The sequence below is a fragment of the Columba livia genome, chromosome 10 (assembly GCF_036013475.1).
Source record: "Columba livia isolate bColLiv1 breed racing homer chromosome 10, bColLiv1.pat.W.v2, whole genome shotgun sequence".
Lineage (NCBI taxonomy): Eukaryota > Metazoa > Chordata > Aves > Columbiformes > Columbidae > Columba > Columba livia.
The window spans coordinates 19,762,247-19,780,595 of record NC_088611.1 but is presented as its reverse complement, the minus strand read 5'-3'; the positions used below and the strand labels follow the sequence as shown (position 1 = coordinate 19,780,595).

The window sequence follows — 18,349 nt, the reverse complement described above, 5'->3', positions numbered from 1 at the left end:
CAACGGTGGATTTTACTCTCAAGAGCAGTTTGAAACCCCAGGTCAGGTGCCTGCATGCCATTGTGGATGCAAGCCTGGGTGCACTGGGTTGTGAGGGAAGTAGCCAAGCGAGCGAGCTGTTCCCTCATTAGCCAGCAGCTATTTAGGCAGTGGCACTGCAGTGACTCCGTCAGAAAAGGCTGATTCGTGGCAGTTCCCTCTCCACACTGAGAGTGCACTGATCAGGAATATAAATACCGCTAATCCCCTGCGTTAATACCAGCAACTTTGATCATCTTTCCCCATTATCACTCCCTTGCTGTTAATAAAAGTGATAACCATGGGGAAGAGGAGAAGTGAGACTGGACTAATCAGTTTGCAGTTGGCAATGCTGTGAGTAAACTGACGGCCCTGGAGACTAGGGAACCAAGGAAACCCTGGAGAGATGGTGTTAAATAAACACTTTTGCTCATGCAGGTTGGAAAAACGAGACACCCAAGGCAGCTTGGCCTTAATGACAGTGCTTCTGGACTACAAGGGGGAGCCCAGGATCAAATTTTTAGCAGGAACTTGCTACTGGATGTGTTTCTCTTCCATCTAGAGAAGTTGGCTGGGTGTCTTCCAAATTTGTTTGAGTTGGTGGTGAAGGGGCAGGGAGAGCCCTATGTTTCTAGCCAGTAATAGATATTTATGGTCTCCTGCTCTTTCCACCTCCTTCAGGTTCACACATGCCCTGAGCTCCCTGGTTATGCTGCATCTAGCCTGGAGTCCCAAATACAAAAATCATGCCCAAGCTCTGGAGAGACTTTTCTTGGGTGGGGAGTGGAGACAACATATTTCCCTATGTGGATCCTTACTGATAGCTCAGGCAGACTGGGCAAAACAGATAGTGATTGATAGAGTTTGGTTATGACAGTTCCTGATGGCATTTTGAAGAAGAATGGGGAGGATAACTAATTTGCTCGCCAGGATCTTAGCTTACTTTTGAAAAAGATAATTGAGTCTCTTGCCTTCATATTCAAAAGATAAATGTGCCTTGAGAATGGCCAATTGTGTCTGATTGTGTCTGCGGAGAGCCTGAGAATAACGAAAAGCAGGTGCATTGCTAGCACATTAGTTACAAACTCTCTTGATAAGCATTTAAGTGGCCCCATTATTAACCAGCCACTGCAGGACTGAAAGGGCAGAGACATCCCTGCCACAAAAGTGCAAAGGATCTATTAGAAATGGCACCTCATTCAGCTCTTGAGTGTCTCACTTACATGGTAGATATGGATATTGAGCAGAATCTGGGAGAGTACCCACAGCTTGTGGTTTTGGACTGCTTGTGGTTGATAGCAAGGCTGGGAGAGGAGTCCAGGGGTAGCTGAACCCAGACATGAAGGAACCACAATAAGTGTCTGAGGCACTGGGATGAGAGGAAGAATGGAGCAGGACATCTCCATGACCCCAAACATCTCCTCCACCCTCCTCACACACTGGCTACCTGTCTTCTTGGGGGAAAGGTGGCTTCATTTGCAGTCACCTCTCCCTTGGTGCACCTTCTGGCCTTTACTCCTCCAGAAATACTGTGCTGTGCTGTCTTTGCAGAGAGTTTTCTTATCTTGCCTTCAGTTTGCTTGTTCTGGCCTGGTCAATCCCCACCCTTCCACTGTGATTGCCAAAGAGTGAAATTGGGGCAGAGAGCGGGAAGGCGTAGCCTTTGCTTTTTGCTTTGAGATCACTTGGGCTGAGGTCCACCAGCAGAAACACAGCCAGCCTGGACTGAACGCCAGACAGACAGTAGCTCCGCTCCATCACTGCAGAATGAGGCCGTGAAACAATGGCATCCTGCAGTTCGAAGGAGCTGTGCCCATGCCCATCGATCAGTGCAAACCCCCACGGCTGAATCAAGGCACCAGCTGGAATCTGCCCAGTGCTCCCATTCCTGGCTGCTGCTTGCTCAGCCTCATCTACCCTTCCCCACTGTATTATTTTCACCGTCTCCTTTTTCCAGTGGCACCAAGCCCAGAGCTTTCACAGGAAAGGGCAAATGGGCTGGGACTCATTTTAACAGCGAAAGGGAACTTGCAAGAGCTTCACAAACTTCTGGACGGGGCCAGAAGGTCTTTTTTTCTGCAGCAGCTGGTTGGAGATAGCAAGAGCAAGATTCGCCTGAACCTTTGATAATTAAACTCTCAGCTGCTGAAGAGCTGGCTGCCTGGCTGCCAGATAAATGCTGTTTCCCTTGAATTAGTGTGGAGCCAAAGTGACATCCAATGGCTGGTTAGGCTCATCAAACTGGCTGTTCTCTACAGCTATCCCAGGGGATGGAGCCCAGGCGGCCATTTGCCAATGGAAAAAGGCAAGTACGAATTCCAGGCACGTATCACCCTGCTGAATTTATCACATCTGCAGTTCAGGTACTTTTAGACTTCCTGATGTCATAATACTCCTTTATACAAGAGCTTTCAGGGAAAGCTCCCAAATATGCATTAGACAGAGATGTAATAAGACAGGTCCTGTATATTAAAGAGCTACTGCCAGCTCAAATTCAGTCCCAAATTTAGGGTTGAAATGAATGAACTATTACAATGCCCGACACTATCAGAAATATTCCTGTACTATTTATTTTTTGGACAGGAGTTGGAAGAAAAATTGTGGGGGTTCTATTTCTTTAGGGGAAAGAAAGAGCCACCTGCAGGGCCCACAGACAGGGCTGTAAAGTGACATTCAGAGAGCTAAGCACTGATAAACATGAGCCTAACAACCAAGCCTCATCCTCCAAGCTGAGAGAAATGAAAAATGCAAACAAAAAGGTAGAAAGAGCAGAGAGCAAATTGGTTTTCAAAACCTCTTCTTGTTTCAGTCATCTCAGGTACTGCTGGATTCAGAGTCCCAGAAGTGTGGCTGTGATTTTTAAGCTGACAAGGTCCCCTGTGCTCCAGCTGCCTGTGCCAGGACAGTGAATTATTATTGCAAGGGCACTGAAGGGAAGGATGCAGTTTGTCAGATGCTGGTCAGGGTCCTTCCTTGCTAAGGAAGGGCAATCTGAAGACAGACGGACAAGCATAAGGAGATGGCCAGCAAAAGTTGACACTGAGAAACAGACACGGACACCAACAGTGGAGAGGCTGATCACCCCACAGGGTGACAGGAGGGGAACAGAGCTTTGTCAGTCCTGTTCAGGAGATACCTGGAACGAATCTCCTTGCTGGGTCCTGACACTGTGAATCCCTAGAGGTCTCTGACATGTGCAGAGCAGGGTGGATAAGTGGGAAGGGAGGCAAGGGATGGAGGAGCTGAGCTGCATATGGCGAGGGCCCCCCAGTTATCCAGGGGGCAAGGAGAAGGCTCTGCACTTGGCATGAGTGATGGAGGCGGCTGGGTGGGCTGGCAGGAGATGGCTCCTCTCTGCTGGTATCGAACATCTACTCACCAGGGCTGAATGATCAGCTGATGTTTAAATATTAAATACCAATAAATCAGCTGGAAGTGTGCCTGTCCAAGGCCTGATGGATGTGTGCTGCTGAGGGCTGTGCTCAGGGCCACCTCCACTGGCATATCCAGCTGCTCAGTCCCCCCCTGGCACACACACGTTGAGTGTGAAGGCTGCGCATGAACAGATCATGAAGGCTACTTGGACTGACCTTTTGTTTGAGAAAGAGTAGACAAACACCCCCAGTCCCAGCAATTCAGCACTAAAACTTCTATTATTTCAGCACAAACCACAAGCACCTTGGTGCTGGGAACACAAATTTGTCTGCAAATCAAAACCTGTTCTTTCAAAACCATATGTCATTGACTGATCAGCCCCAATTAGCTGGGCTTTCTTTTGTGAAGGCCAAGCTTGAGGTAAGAGTCTAGATTTGCTTTTAGAGCCAGGGAAGAGTTTCTTTCCCAGCAGGAGTCCGCTTGGCCACCAGTACAAAGCCTCACAGCTCATGGCTATGTCATGAGAGCTGATTGCACCTTGGCTGACCTACCTTGACATTTAGATGTTTAGTAGAGCCAGCTCTTTGCTTGAAGTAGAGAGAGCTTGTTTGCTTGACCCTATCAGGGATTGGAAGGGCAACTAATGTTGACTAATGTCAAGTGGCCCTGCTGTACAGAAACAGGATCTCCTGAGAACCCCCATTAGCAGCACTTACAATTGGGGCCGGCAGAACTATAGGTTTTCATTAGCAAAAGTGTTTTTTTCCTAGTGAAGGACTTTGAAAGAGATCCAAACCCAAGTGCGGAGGGTAAGGATGCTTGGCAAGGCTCTTAGAGGAGAAAGACTGGCAGCAGTTGGCGTTCAGCATACACCAGGAACTTAAAATGGCCATTCCTTGGCTCCTGTATCTCCCTTAACTCAGCCCCTTGGGGTAACAGCAGCACTGCAAATCAAAGTAGCAACAGCACAACAGTTGCTGTGTTCAGCATGAAAAATGAACGTGGTCATTCAATAACTGCCCTCCTGAAAGAGCAGAGGTCCAGTCCTCTGTGGCCAGGAGGTAACCATGCTGAGCAGCATCAGACTCTGCTCTTCTTTAGCTACCTCAATGTTAACTCCACTTTTGGGGCTTTTTATTACAGCAGAAATTGCTCCACAGCCCTGTTGCTTCGTGGCTGCACAATGCCCTGGTGTCTGAGACCTTCTGTTTAAACCTCAGCTTTACCATCTTTCCTGGAGAGCTGAATTTTGTCTTGGTGAAAGCGACATAGCTCCGTGGAAATGCGAGAGCTCCAAGGGCTGTGCTGATTCACTTCAGGCAAGTTGCTGGTTCAGTTTTCTGTTTTATGCTTCGGGGATATTTTTACTTTGTACCTCTACTGTGGCCTCCAAGCAAATCCAGTTTCAAACTCATCACCCCAGGGGTTTCCTAGTTATGTCCCTGGATTGAAATCACAACTGCTGATGGTACTACAGGGTTTTCCCATCACAGGCAATTCTGAGGGTAACTCTCACAGAACGTGGTGTGCTCTTGTGGGAAATCTGAGCTATCCTTTTCCGCCCCATCAGTCCTCTTCCAAGGGGATGACGGCTTTATTTCTCTGGGATGGAAAGACACCCATCTGATTTGTCAGGAAAAACTTTCAGCCGAGTTAAAGCATGAAAAAATACCCAGAAAAGCCTGACCTTCTCCTGGCCTGTTCCCTTGGTAACCATCACCTTGCTGTTATGGTATTGAAAGACAACTTCTAAACTTTTCCGAGAATATAACAAGAAGTCATTCAGGCAGGGTCAGCAGGAGCTGAGAAATGAGTTTCCTTTGCTTCCCGGCAGGGGCAAGATGTCAGGCATGGAGGTGCCAGGCAAGGGGCAGCTGCTATTCCCTCCTCCAGGGACCACGACCTCATTTTGGGGAGGGATAAGAATGGCTGAGGTGCTCTCTCCCTTCCCTCCCTATTTTCCTCTGGCAGAGCTGGGTTAGAAGATGATGTCTGGTTTGGGTTGGCTCCCCAGCACCTCTCAGTTAAGCACTCAGGGGAAAGTTTCACCTTTTGAGCTCCTCAGTGAAATGATCTTCTCTGTCCTTGCATTGACTTGCTGCTGGGAGGCTTTTCTGCGTGATGATCTCCTCCCGAGCTGTTCATGACCCAGGGTAGCACACAGAGACTTCTGCCTTGGACGTGCATTGATGTGGGCTCTTTCAGGCACAGGGTTGTAGAAATAGTGATGTTCCTCTGGAGGTCTGGGCAACCAGGATGGGCTTTGGAGTCTAGTGTTGCTCCTTGAGCCATTTTGGACCTGCTTCTTCTTAACCGTTGGTGTGTACCAGAGCATCCCAGCGACAATCCCACACTCACACAGTGCCTTCAGGAAGATCTCCCAATAGGACAACAATTTTCATGTGCAATTTATTCTTTGTGTCAGCCTGGAAATAAGTGGAAAGCTTCATCTCCCTTAGCTTTCTTGCCTCAGGAGAGACCAGAAGACAGACCAGCATAGCTGAGTTTGCAAATTCATGTTCACAGAGAGGTCCTGTTTCATCCAAAGAGCTCCATACCCAGTCAGAGTGCAGAGTGCTGCAAAAAAGGGATGTAGTGGAAACATCCTGTCTAGGTGGCTGTCTTGATTCCTCCGTTTGTCATTGGAATATGTACACAGCAACCTACAGTTGCCAGTTACTGCTGCCTTGTGCCCTCCATGCATATTAAAAGCACACGCCTGCACAAACCTCTACTCTGTCACTGCAGATATACAATACATATAAAATGTACTCCTGTATTTATTCATAGGTACATGCTCATTTATCAAAGAGGCAATCTCTGTTGGCATCGATATAATAAAGGGTCTCTCAAAGCAGTACTGCCAGGAGCCCTTTTTCCCCAGGGAATGTAATGCTGCCATGAATACGACAACAAGTCAACATGGGATAATGCTGCATCAGAGGGAAATAATTCTGGAAACACGAAAGGCTGTGTAAGTGTAGGTTAAGGGACACAGGAAGCAATACAAGTGCAGCAACTTCCACTTCTCTCTTTGGGGCAAAACACAGTTATATATTAGGTCTCCTTTCTGTTTTGTATATGACGAAAGGCAAGTAGGCATGGAGAGGAAAAATGACATTTCCCCTGCCTAGCAACAGGTATTGATAAGCACAGGAAATCAAACCTGTCTATGAACTAGTGCTGTGTGCTGGCTCCATTTATCATACCAGCTCAGCACCTTCAGGATTTGGGTTGTTTTGGGGAACCAGCCAGACATGAGCAAGGTCCACACCAAAAGCTGTGTGACCAGGTTTGCTTGTGGATGCAAGTTTGGGCTGGACTGATTTTTTGTGTAGTTTGGTAGTGGTCGCTTGAATCCTATCGCTTTCTCCAGCAGGGTGATCATGAACACCCTGTGAGCTAAGAAAGATGATAAACAAGTGCTATGGCTTGCATTCCTCACACAATAAGACTCTTCACACAAGGAGCCAGTGTGATCACGAGGATCAACTGATCCCTAATTTGATGCCAACTCCTGCATTTAAAGGAGGCCTCAGATTCATGCTCAGCTTCACAGAGAGCCTTTATCTGTTCTTCAGCCATTCTAACGCTGTGGATGATTTATGGTTTTATGCAGAAAACACACAGGATGCCTGCATTCCCATGTCCCTGATGAGACCTGCCTCCCATTTGTCACCAGAGCTCGCCACCTGGGAGTCTGCTTGGATGATGATCTACGTCTGACAATGAGGTATTTGCTGTGGTCTGGGGTTGCTTCCCTGTATTTATTCTGTGGTCCATGAGGTTTTCACCATTTCTTTTTGATTCCTGGGTGTTTGGCCAAGCAGTAGATCTTTGTGAAAATGTTCACAGATCTCGACACTTCATAAACATGAATGGGAATGACAATTTGGATTGAGGTTGGCAGGATGTGCAATGTCTCCCTTGTTCTTTCCCAAAGTTACTGTTTGGAATAGGAAACCCCTTTTTTTCCACCTCTTGTTATGCTTATACTGCTTTGTTGAAGCAAAGTTGTGGCCTTTGATGCTGGAGGATGTGAGGACCTTGGTCACTGTGGTGTCCATCCTGACAGCACGTCTGTGAGGTGGGACGCTGCTGTTATTCCCCCCACATTTACAGAGGGAGAACTGAGACACAGTGAAGCAACACACCAAAGGTTTCACGTGGCCTCTGGGGCAGTGTGCAGACTTAACCTGTAGGTCTGTAGGTCATTGCTTTTTGCTGGCTGGATGCTGGTGAGAAGGTCCTACGTATGAACTAGCTCACTGTGAGCAAGCCCTGGAGATAGAAGGTGTTTTACCCCTTCCCCATCATGGTGACAAGTGTATGGCATCCTGGCAGGACAGCGGAATTCAGGGGAATGTCGGTGCCAGCCAGCTTCTGCAGAGCAAACGGCACATGGACTCAGGGAATGCTTTCAAACAGCCGGCTGGCAGAAGAGGATTCATCCAGATGAGTCTGAAAATTTATATGCACAGCTGATATTGCTGGAAAGCAGAACTGGCATGGGAATAGCTCACAAAGTGGGAATGCAGGGGAATCTTCAACAAAGGCTTTTATCTGCCGACTAATTCATCCAGCTTGGGTGCAGCATGAAAGGGGTGCATGCTCAGGAGCAGGGAGGGGAAAGGGGACTTCTTTTGCCTCTATTTATATACCCAAGAAGATGCCCTAGCAATAAATAATTGCAAATAATAATCATAATATCAAAGACAGAAAGGGCAAAGAAAGAGCAGCCCCTTGCCTCCCCCCTCGCGGTGCTGGTGTTTGAGATGTCATCTGGATATGAAACTGAGCCTGTTTCCAGTGAAAGGATGGCAGCCAGTGTATCTTTATCACAATCTCTTTCATGCTCTGCTGAGCTCCCTACCCTGTGCAGCAGCAGCAGCACAGACAGAGATGCCAACCTGTCTCTGAGCAAACGGAAAGATTCGGGCTGAAGCCTCAACTGATTCAAAGAAAAACCCTTGGCTGTTTTTCCAAAGTTGGCTGCTGCTTATTTTCTGTCCCTCTCCCGCTTTGTGCCAAGGCTTGTGATAGCCTGTGCCTTCCCCTGGCAGAACGGTCACTGATTTTCTTGCAAAGAAGAATTATCAGGTTTATCACCTCCAGATTTTAATGAACAGTATCCTTTTAATCTGCTTCCTGCAACTTCAGCATCAGTGTCTGAGTTTGGAAGGGAAGATTGAAAGCACGATTTGTTTTTAACACTGGAAAAACAGTGTCATGCTCTGGTGGGGTGTTGCAGGGTGGTCTCTGATCCAGTCAGGATGTCACAAGCCTGTTGTGTTGATGTGTTGACCCTTTGTAGGCTACTCTTCCAGGCCAAGGCAATGGCCACTCATCCCCCGGCACCCTTAAATCATTTGCCTTTCAATTTTGGCCGGTTGATGAGGATGGCACTGGGCAGAGAACCTGAACCCACGCCTTGTTCAACCACATTCAAAAGGGAGATTTAAACCTCGTGGTCAACAGCTTAATACATCCCCTTTGCACCATTAGGAGATGCCCCTCCTTGGCAGAAGAGACCTGGAGGAAAGTTCAGCCTGGGGTTTGCAGTCAGTGCTCTGAGGCTCTGCAATGGGACAGTGAGGAAAACCCTCCTTCTAGCACAGCTGTTCACCTCACTGCAGCTTCAAAAGAGAGGATGAGTGAGATGGTTCAGTGGCAAAGAGAATCCAAATATGAGGAGAAATTATATCCCCCGAGACTGAGCTGGGACCTGTCCCTCTTTCCTCAACAGAAGCTTTTCCCCAAGCTTTTCAGAATTTCACCCCATTTCATCATCCTGCTGTGGTTTTGGAGAAACTGGAATCAGTGAGAATTCTGAAGAGAAGAGGAAAACCCCGGAAGAAGAGCTGGCAAATGCCATGAGCTCCAATAATGCAGCATGCATCGAGCTCTGAGTGCAGAAATACTCCCTGTAAACCCAGTGCTGGATTGAGAACTAAGATGAAGGTGCACCACTCCAAGTCCTTTCATTTAATCTGAAGACTACTGACCTCTCTTTTTTACTTTTCCACATCAGCGAGTAGTCAAAAACAGGAGGAGAGATTAATTAGAAATTTCTGGAAAGTTTTCTTTAACTTTCATCCTCTCAATTTCTGCCTCTGAATCTTTCCAGCAGTGCCAACATCCCAGGCTTTGAGCACGATGTGATCGCTCTGCAGAGGAGCTTCTCCGAGCAGATATCATTAGGGCTGAAACAGGAGATGCGAAGGAAGTGAGGCAGAGTGATGGGGAAGAAGCACCGAAGGAGAATCAGTTGACAAGGAGAAGTATGTGGAAGAAAACGAGGAGCACTTGGGACTTTGGATGAAAAGTAGTTCATCCCTTCTCAGCCCATTAATAAGTTAATAACTTATCAGAGATTAACTTAACACCTTGAGGCACAGAAGACATTGCCTTGTTCTCACATTAGCTTGACTCTATTGTAATTCCTTTATCTTACCTTTTTTTCCCCCCTCAGCTATTGCATACTCACCTGGGGCCACACTAATATAACAGCATAAGATTCAATTACAAAAGACTACAATAAGAGTGCAAAATTCTCTTCCTGACATGCTGAATCAGTGCTCATAAGCATTAATTATTGAGTGGCTAGCAGAGTGATTTTTTTAAGTTGCAGTGGAAAAGAGAAAAAACCCTGTGGCATCTCCTGTGCAGAGCAGCAACGCTCCCACGTAGGATATCCCCGGGTTTGCTGACTCTAGAGGGAAGGCACAGGCAGGAGGAACTGGGAGGAAGAAGGAGGAGGAAGAAGCGCCCCAGGGATGTTTGGCTCTTTTTATTTTCCTTGGTCTAAACACCAGGGTTTTTATCACAAAGGAGAGTAGGGGTCCCATATCGGGGGAATGATAAAGGTCTGACCACCAGGCCTCTGCTCGCCTGGATGGGGAATATCCTTATCAGCCCATTTGATGTCTTCCTGAGAGCCTCAGCTTTGTGTCCAGCACTCAAACACCTCTGTCCCTATCACCAGAGCTGCCGCTACCTCCAGCTTATCTGCTTGTTACAGGAGCCTCCATCTCTAGAGTACCTAAGCACATTTCACATGGTATCAACAGAGAGAACAGAGAACAGGCTTGCCCATCCTTTCAGTGGCGGCTTCAGAGAAGCTTGCGTTCAAGGGCACCATGGAAATTCAGCCCTTCTTTCTTATCTGGCAAGGTGCTTGCAGATCAGGGCTTTGAGGCAGAGCAATGGGAGACGCTTATGCTGCTGCTCTTTACTTTGTGAACCAAAAGATGATGCCAGGATCCAGACTGGATAAGGTGCCTTCTTTTATCCACACTAGGTCATGGAGTTTAACATCTATTGGTGTCTCCTCATTCTCAGCTACAGAAGGATTAGGCACACTAAAGCAAATGGAATATTTCCGCTGCATAGATCCAATATGTGCTCCCAGCTTCCTTGGAGCAAATATAAAGAAACAGCGAAGCTTAGAGTTTGGGTTTGCCTGGGATATCCCAGCAGACAGGAAGGGTTGGCCAGTTGTTTCAGCTGGAGCTGCTTTAGGCTCACAGATGCCACTACAGAGTTATGTTAGGATGACAAAGACCAGATGCAATTCCCTCATCTTTCTGCCATGCCTCCCTATTTCTATATTTAAACCTCCAGATTCTGCGGGGATGAAGACTTGGCTTCGGGAAACCCACAAAATTCTGCCGCCCCACACGGTTTTAGTCTTGTGTGACAAAATGAACACTGTGTGTGCGAGAAAGAGCGAGGAGGGTGACATCAGGATTACAAGCCGTGTCAAAGGAGACAGACTTGCCTTTCACAGGCGATATTTGCATGTGTAACACAGACTCCAAAGACTTTTATCGCCTCCTTCCTTTGCCAGGGTTGTGCGTTAAGCATTAAGCATATGGCTCCACTTAAAGCAGGGGCCAGGCTCCCCCGGCAGGGTGAGGATTTCCTGCGGTCGCCCCTCGGATGGGGAAGTTTGGCCGAGGCAGCGAGTACGAAGGGTGGATGGAATCCGATTAGTCAGCGATGGCATTGCGGCACATAATCCCGTCCTCTCCACAAACATCCCACCCCATCGCTCATTGGAAATAGAGGCAGGAGGAGCAGCTAAGCCAACAGACTCAAAGGAGCCTCACAGAAACCCACCCTGGGTTTTAACCAAAGAGGACAAAACAGACATGTTTTATCTGGTGACAGAGGAGATCTTAGAGGCTGAAGCTCAGGCTAAAGCTGCTTTTTTATGGGCAGAATAGATGACACTCTGTAATACCTTTAATTGGGCTAAAACATGGAATTGCATGTTTTATGCTTGTGTGCAGATCTGGATGGATTGGATTTAAAGTCACATAATCAAATGAAGTGCGTGCTGGTGAAAGATGGCACGACACGCCTACTCCCCCTTCACACAGCAACACAGGCAGCGCGAAGACAGCTTCACCCCCACCCTGGCATAAATCACCTCAAAGTGATGAGTTCAGTAAATATTTGTGACCTCATCTTTCCTGTATCTCTCTGCTGAGACAGATACAGTGTACTGTCCTATTACTTTATTTTATTTTATTTTATTTTATTTTATTTTATTTTATTTTATTTTATTTTATTACTTTTCTTGCATGCTATCAATAAGCTTATGTTACACAGGACCTAACAGGTATCGTGTGATGGTTATTTCTCTTTGCACTTTGGGAGATGAACTGGATTTTCTGTAGTGGCTAAAAATGAAAGGCTGTGCATCTCATTTCTTATTCCCTGAGGCATCGATTTTGGTGTTCTGTGGAGTTATGGATCTCATTGGAAGTTACTCTGCTGTCCTTATCCATTCCCCCAGTATCAGATGTGGAGAAAACTGCAAGGTATGTACATTACTGCAACAAAACAAATATGCCTCCACAAGCAAGTCACTGAAAGTACAAAATCCCCTCACCTCTCCCTTTCTCCTCCTCTTCTTCCTCTCTTCCCAGTCTTGGTCTCTCACCCCTGAAAGATGTTACAAGGCTTTGTGTTTAATCAATAGATACTGTCCAACCAATTGGGAAGCAGGAAATAGCAGAAGTTTTACAAATAGGAACAATTCTTGTTCATTATCCCTTAATTGAGGCAACAAAAAGGTGCTGGAAAACATCCATCAGATGCACATTCATGTACATCATCAGAGAGGATTGGATTTAGGAACTCACAAAAGCATCGTCAAGTGTTCCAATCAAGAGTTATACAGACAACAGGGAAACAAAGAATCGGAGGCACAAATACATCAGAATTAGCCCAATTATAGATTATATGTCTCTGGAAAACACATTCCCTGGCTCTCTTCCAGGATTTTCTTACTTCACACTCCTTTTCTGTCATTCCTCGCTGTGGTGCAAAAGTCAATGTTACTTGTCTCTCCTTGGCCCTCAAGCTTCTTGCGAAGGGGAAGGGACAGTTCTGGGGGTGTTAGATGAGTGTGTTGGGAAGAGATGATTTTCAACCCACACTCCCCAGTGTGAACTTGGGGTACTCTGAGGATGACACTGTTCAACTACCCCACTGTTGTTCCTTCACATTTTGAACTTCAGCTGCCCTGCTAAGCCACACCTCTAGAGGAGAGGAGATAAATGACATAAGAAAGCCTTCAGAGGTGAAGATTTTGAGCCTGGAAGGCCAGAAAATCCCATTACCAATTTAAGTATGCATTTTGAAACTTTCTTGGCCTGCTTTTGAGCTCACTCACACTCTAACACCATGGCCCCTGCAGAGTCAGCCTTTATTCCCACAGGTCTGTTAAACTCAAGTACTTTGGCTTGTCATTTTTTAAAAGGTGCTTTGAGTTTTAAATGAGGGACAGAATATGCCAAAGACCCTCTAGATACCTACTGAAATATAAGTACACCTCGATGCTCCCTGGAAGGAAAGCCATCACCAGGAAAAATGGCATCACACCTCATTGGACTGTAGTAATAGCCCCAAACATGACAGGATCCTGTTAAAAATGCTCCTGATCAGTACCCACAGCTGTCGAGCTAATTATTCTCACTGCCTTGTCATAGATATTTATACGGTCTCCAGGGCACCTGGGCATTTCACAGTCTCTAATATAGTTCTCTTCTTACACCAATCCACTGTCATCTCCTCCTCCCCTTCATCCCACTGGGGTGACAGAGGCAGCTTGGCAGCCAGTTCCAATGCTCTGCACCATGGTGTTGTCCCTTGAGTAGCACACATCTCACCGACTTCATCTAACCCAGCGTCAGACATGGAATTCAGGCTCCCAGCATTGATGGAAGGAGATAGGAAGCACCAGAGATGAAGTCTGAAGAAAGATGGGGAAAGAAAGATGGAGAAAGTTCTCTCCTGGGAAGGAGCCTTATGGGGGATAAATCCCCCAAACTTTAGGGGAAGTGAGCCCCAGTATAAGCATCCCAAGCTGGACCACGCTACAGACCTGCTGTGATGGAGTGTGGGCATGGCATTGTGCTTCATGAAACCATATGTGGTGGTGGAGCAGACCCCCAGCAGCCTGGGGATGGCGCTGAAGAACCTGAAGCTAAACATGAAGACTTCCTTGGGAGACCCTGCTTTCAAAGGGCTTTGGGGCTGGAGGAGGAAGCCTGGCAGGCCAGAAGCTTTATAATACCCAGGTAAGGTTTTCCTTGGGGAGGACGGGGCAGGATGCTGGCTCTGTGCCTGTTTCAGCTGGGAGCTCCTCCAATCAGCTCTGTCTTTGCCTTCAGTGAAAAAATTCCCCCACGATTTTCCCTTGCGCTTCCTCCGGCAGCTGTGATTCCTGTGTCGTTCTCCTCTGCCATCCCCACAAGCCCTCCCTGCCTTGTTTTGAAATCCCTACTGCCAACCACGGGAAGTGTTTGCATTGTAGCTGGCATTTGTTGATTTTCTTTAGGTGGCTCAGGGCTGCAGGCATTCCTCATTACTTTTTTATTAGCCAATTTGAATACTCATTTAGCCTCACTATGCGTGTGATGGTTTTTAATTCTTCCTTCAGAGGCATTTGTGCAGAGCCTGTCCTTGGTCCTCGGTAATAACACAGGATCCCACACAATGCAACTGAGGCGAGAGATGATAGCTCACAAAACAAAACCTGATCAGTCTGAGCTCGTTTCTTGTAGATGACAAGAGAGGTTTCCCTTTGTTTTGTTCCTTGCTTTCCTGTACAACGGGACTGGCAGAAATCGTAGCAGTACAAGACATGTCACGGTGATATGGTACGTTGCTCTGGGCAAACACCTCTCCAAAATACTTCACAAAATTAAATAATTCAAAGTGGCGAGACCATAAAAAATATAAATTACCAAAGTGGTAGAATGGAGACAGTCAATAAGGAATAAATTAAGTCATCCAGCTACAAGGCTAACAGGAGCAAGAACAAAAATATTATAATCATTATGTGTTAAAAAAACCAAGTGACCAGCAGGGAAATATTGAATTTTGACATCCAGCTCCCGTGCACTGCTTTGGACCTGCTTTTGAGGTGTGCTGAATATCCAGAATGAGACAAGACAGACTGTAAGTTTTCCATTCAGAAGCCAGACCAAAGGAGGGAGGTAAGAAGGTGACACATGGTGGGAGGAGATCGGTCATTTCTCAAGTTGCAAGGCCAAATAAAAAAAGCCATGTGCCAGGGATAGGTAGTCACAATGCGATATAACCACCTTGTGGGGGGAGAAGGATGCCAGGGTCCCTTCAGCATCCCTGGAAGGCTCTGGAGGCATCAGCAGGGTAGAAAATGAGGGAGCACAGCCACTGCGGCTGTTTAAACTGTGTTGCTGTGGGTAAATATGAACCTTTGGTCTCTCAGCCTATTAGTCCGGCAGTTTGCTCAAGCGCTAAATCCACTCGCACACACAAAAAAGGTACATTCTGCTTCTTTTTCAAGTGCCTTGGATTCTATTGTGTACAAATTTACAAATGAACTGCTTGAGTGTTGACTAATACTGCAGCCTGCAGTCAAGGTAAGAGCCCATTTATTTATAGGCTCTTCAAGGACAAGAAGACGCTGTATTTGTACAATCTTCCACAGCACACAGCCTAACAAACAGTTACCTGCCTCAGCCGCCTTTCAGAAGAGGACGATATATGAGACCCTCAAGGAAAATACACAGGTTAGCCAGCATCTTCTGGCAGGAAGGTCATGCTACACCATCGGCTTTTGACGATGGCAGAGCTGCGAATGTATAAAGAGGGATCTTTCTTTCTTTCTCTTTTTCTTTTTTCCCCCCACACCATCAGTTTGATTGGAAGTGTGTCCAGGAGATTACTCGGGACATCTTGCTGAGCCAAGCCAGGAGCAGACGGTCCCAGATGATGCGTCTGTGCAGCACCCACTCATTTAAATCAGGCTGCGTGTTTGCAATCGATGGGACTGTCTGATCCCTGGATGCTGGGGAGCTTCTTTTTCTATTTCCTGCTGATATTTACTTCAAAGGTGCGTGGTCATACAGATCACTGTAATAGCAAGAGCCCCAAAAAAAAGGAATTAATAAAACTCTGAGTGTGTTTTACCCTGAGATCTCACGGTGCTCGACAAAGGAAAGGTACCATCAGTTCTTTTTATACGGGGGCAGAAAGAGGTGAAATGATTTATTTATCCATGCTCGTGCAGTGAATCAGTGGTAAAGCAGGGAGCTGGACCTTTCCAGCTGTTCTTTGAGGCTTCCTATAATGTCCGTTGGAACAGTCCTAAAACATTTGCCCTTTGAGAGTGCATTCTGCCCCTGCTGCTCTGTGCAGAAATTAGCCCTGTGAAGAAAAGTTCAGCTTTGCAGTGGCCAGGGCTGGAGCAAACAAAAAGCAGAGATCTGGTGTCTTAAAGCACATCAACTTGAATTCATGGTCAAAGCGGTAGAAGGGCACACAGAAAGGGCACACATGAGATGACTATGGGAGAATATGAGCTGCCTGGTGGATCTGGGCTTGAAAATCAATTATTTCAACTCATGCTCCCTGTGTTTAGAGGAGCTGGCATTGGTTTGCCCACTGGACATGCCTTTGGTGAGAGTCGGAGCAGTAGCTGGGTGCTCCCCAGCCCCAAAACCCTTGGAGACGCCAAGCAGATCTGAGCAAAGAGCCCTTCTGCCTTGTCTATGGGTTTTTCTGCATTCACAATGCATAGTGTCGCTGTCATTAAGGCTACAAGAAAACAGCACATCCAGGGCACACCCAGAGGACAGAGACTGTCGACGGCTTGCGCTGAACAGAGCAAAGGTCTGGAAGGAAGCCTGGTGGGATGTGGTCCATCTGACCTGTCGGCGTGTTCATCTCGCTCTTCAGGGCAGCGCTCAAGGCTGGGTCGGGAGATGCCCGAGCATCCAGCCTGTGGGGGAGAGATTGATCCTGCGAGAGGTCAGCCCGTGCTGCCCTTTGGCTGCGGTGCATGCTGCAGGTTTGGAGTGGTGGGAGCTCTGAGAGCTGCAGGGAGAGGAAAAGCCAGAGGTCCCTGGTGCTTTGCATCATCTGGTGGGGATGCACATGGAGAGGGACAGCAAAATTGCAGGTGCTTCCTATATAAAGTATTGCTGGGAAGTCAGCTGCACATCAGACATCGTGTACCTGGGGTACTTACCCCAAATATTTAGGCACTGCCAAATATTTAATTACGCAGGGGAAGGTACCACTTAGGCTGGGATGTCTTGGCTTCATTAAAGAGGCTGCAGAAATCATTGTGCTCTCCCCTTGGGCTCTGTGAAGGAAAATCCTGCTGATGGAGTCAATTGAATCTGGAGGGGCCAGAAAGCTATTGAGCCCCAGGTTAGCAGAGGATTTTGAGGCAGAAATGCTCGCATCTGGGCATTAGAGCATCAGTGTAACCAAGCTTCCAGGCAGTTTAAACAGGTGCCGTGAGCTGATAGCAAAATACTTTCTGTGCAGCCCAGGGCCCTTGCTCCATGTCCCCACAAATTTAATTCATGGGGATGAGACAGCAATGAATTTGCCATTCGTTAACAACAAATAATCTCTCAATCCGTCTTGGGTAAGCGTCGTCGTGGAACTGCTCTTTCATTTTACAGGGTTCCCTGTGATAAATTTAGCTTGTAAAGGGTGATTAAGATACTTCATTGTGTTTTAATGTGCCTCTAGGCCTATGTCTAATAGTAATGCTCATTCTAGATCTCTCTGGAAACAGTCGGCTGCTGCAGCCCAGAAAAGCCTGAGTTACGGGATGGGACATCATGGCACATCACGGTCCTGGGCAGCACCAGAGGCACCCGCTTCATGGTGGGAACATCGAGGAGTCCGAAATCACATCTTGGCTGCTGGAGACAGCCCAGGTCAGCACCTCAGCCAGGTGAGGTTGTCACGGGAGGAAATCAGGTTGGTCATTTCTTCCCCTCACCACCCAGTTTGTCAGTCTCGGAGCACAGGGATGAAGTTAACAGTGAAGTCCCAAGCCCCAGGACCTTGAATTCACCACCAGATCTGGGGTTTCTCGCTAACAAGCAGAGCCTTGCATGGGTGAGGCTCGTCAGCAAAATACAAGGGGGTATTTGCACCCCAAAGAGCAACCTGGAAAGCCCCCATCCCACACCGATAAGCCCTGAACATCGCTAATTCCTATTTTGTGCTTTGCTTAGCTGAAAACTTTATCCAGTGACACGTTGGCACAGAAGTGCCCTGGTTTGGGAAGGCAGGCAATTATTTCCTGCCTGAAGGGAGAAAGTTCACGCTGTGCTGTGTGCCGTGTTTTCCACAGAGCAGAGCGGCTCTGATCGCTCCCAGGCTTCCTCAGCTGTTTGTCAGTCACCAGCTCTCTTCATGGACTATATAAGGAGCCCAAGTACCTCATTAAGATGTTTTCAATTGCTCTCTGCAGCCACATGCATAGCAATACATAGTGTAAAACCTAAATTAGGCGCTGTTAAAGACTCACAGGAAGACAACCATGGTTTAAGCACCTTGTCTACATGGGAGGGAACATGTCTGAGCCCAGAAAACACTTCTGCCCCATCACCTCTGCCTTTTTATTTCACTGCCAGCCAGTGCCTGTTTG

The 18,349-nt window shown here is 47.2% G+C and overlaps 2 long non-coding RNA genes across 16 annotated transcripts in view; both read left to right on the top strand.

Annotated features, from left to right (window-relative positions):
* Window positions 1-4,706, top strand: part of LOC110362649 (uncharacterized) — a 68,142-nt gene extending 63,436 nt beyond the window's left edge. For all 14 annotated transcript variants that reach the window (XR_010475154.1, XR_010475153.1, XR_010475152.1 and 11 more), the window contains one exon: window positions 4,537-4,706. This is a non-coding gene — a long non-coding RNA (uncharacterized LOC110362649). The remainder of the gene's footprint in view (window positions 1-4,536) is intronic.
* Window positions 4,707-15,248: 10,542 nt separating this feature from the next.
* LOC135580477 (uncharacterized) overlaps window positions 15,249-18,349 on the top strand; it is a 47,106-nt gene continuing 44,005 nt past the window's right edge. The window contains exon 1 of one of the 2 annotated variants that reach the window (XR_010475148.1): window positions 15,249-17,630. This is a non-coding gene — a long non-coding RNA (uncharacterized LOC135580477). Of the gene's footprint in view, window positions 17,648-18,349 lie in introns of both variants that reach the window. The other variant, XR_010475147.1, reaches the window with a different exon arrangement.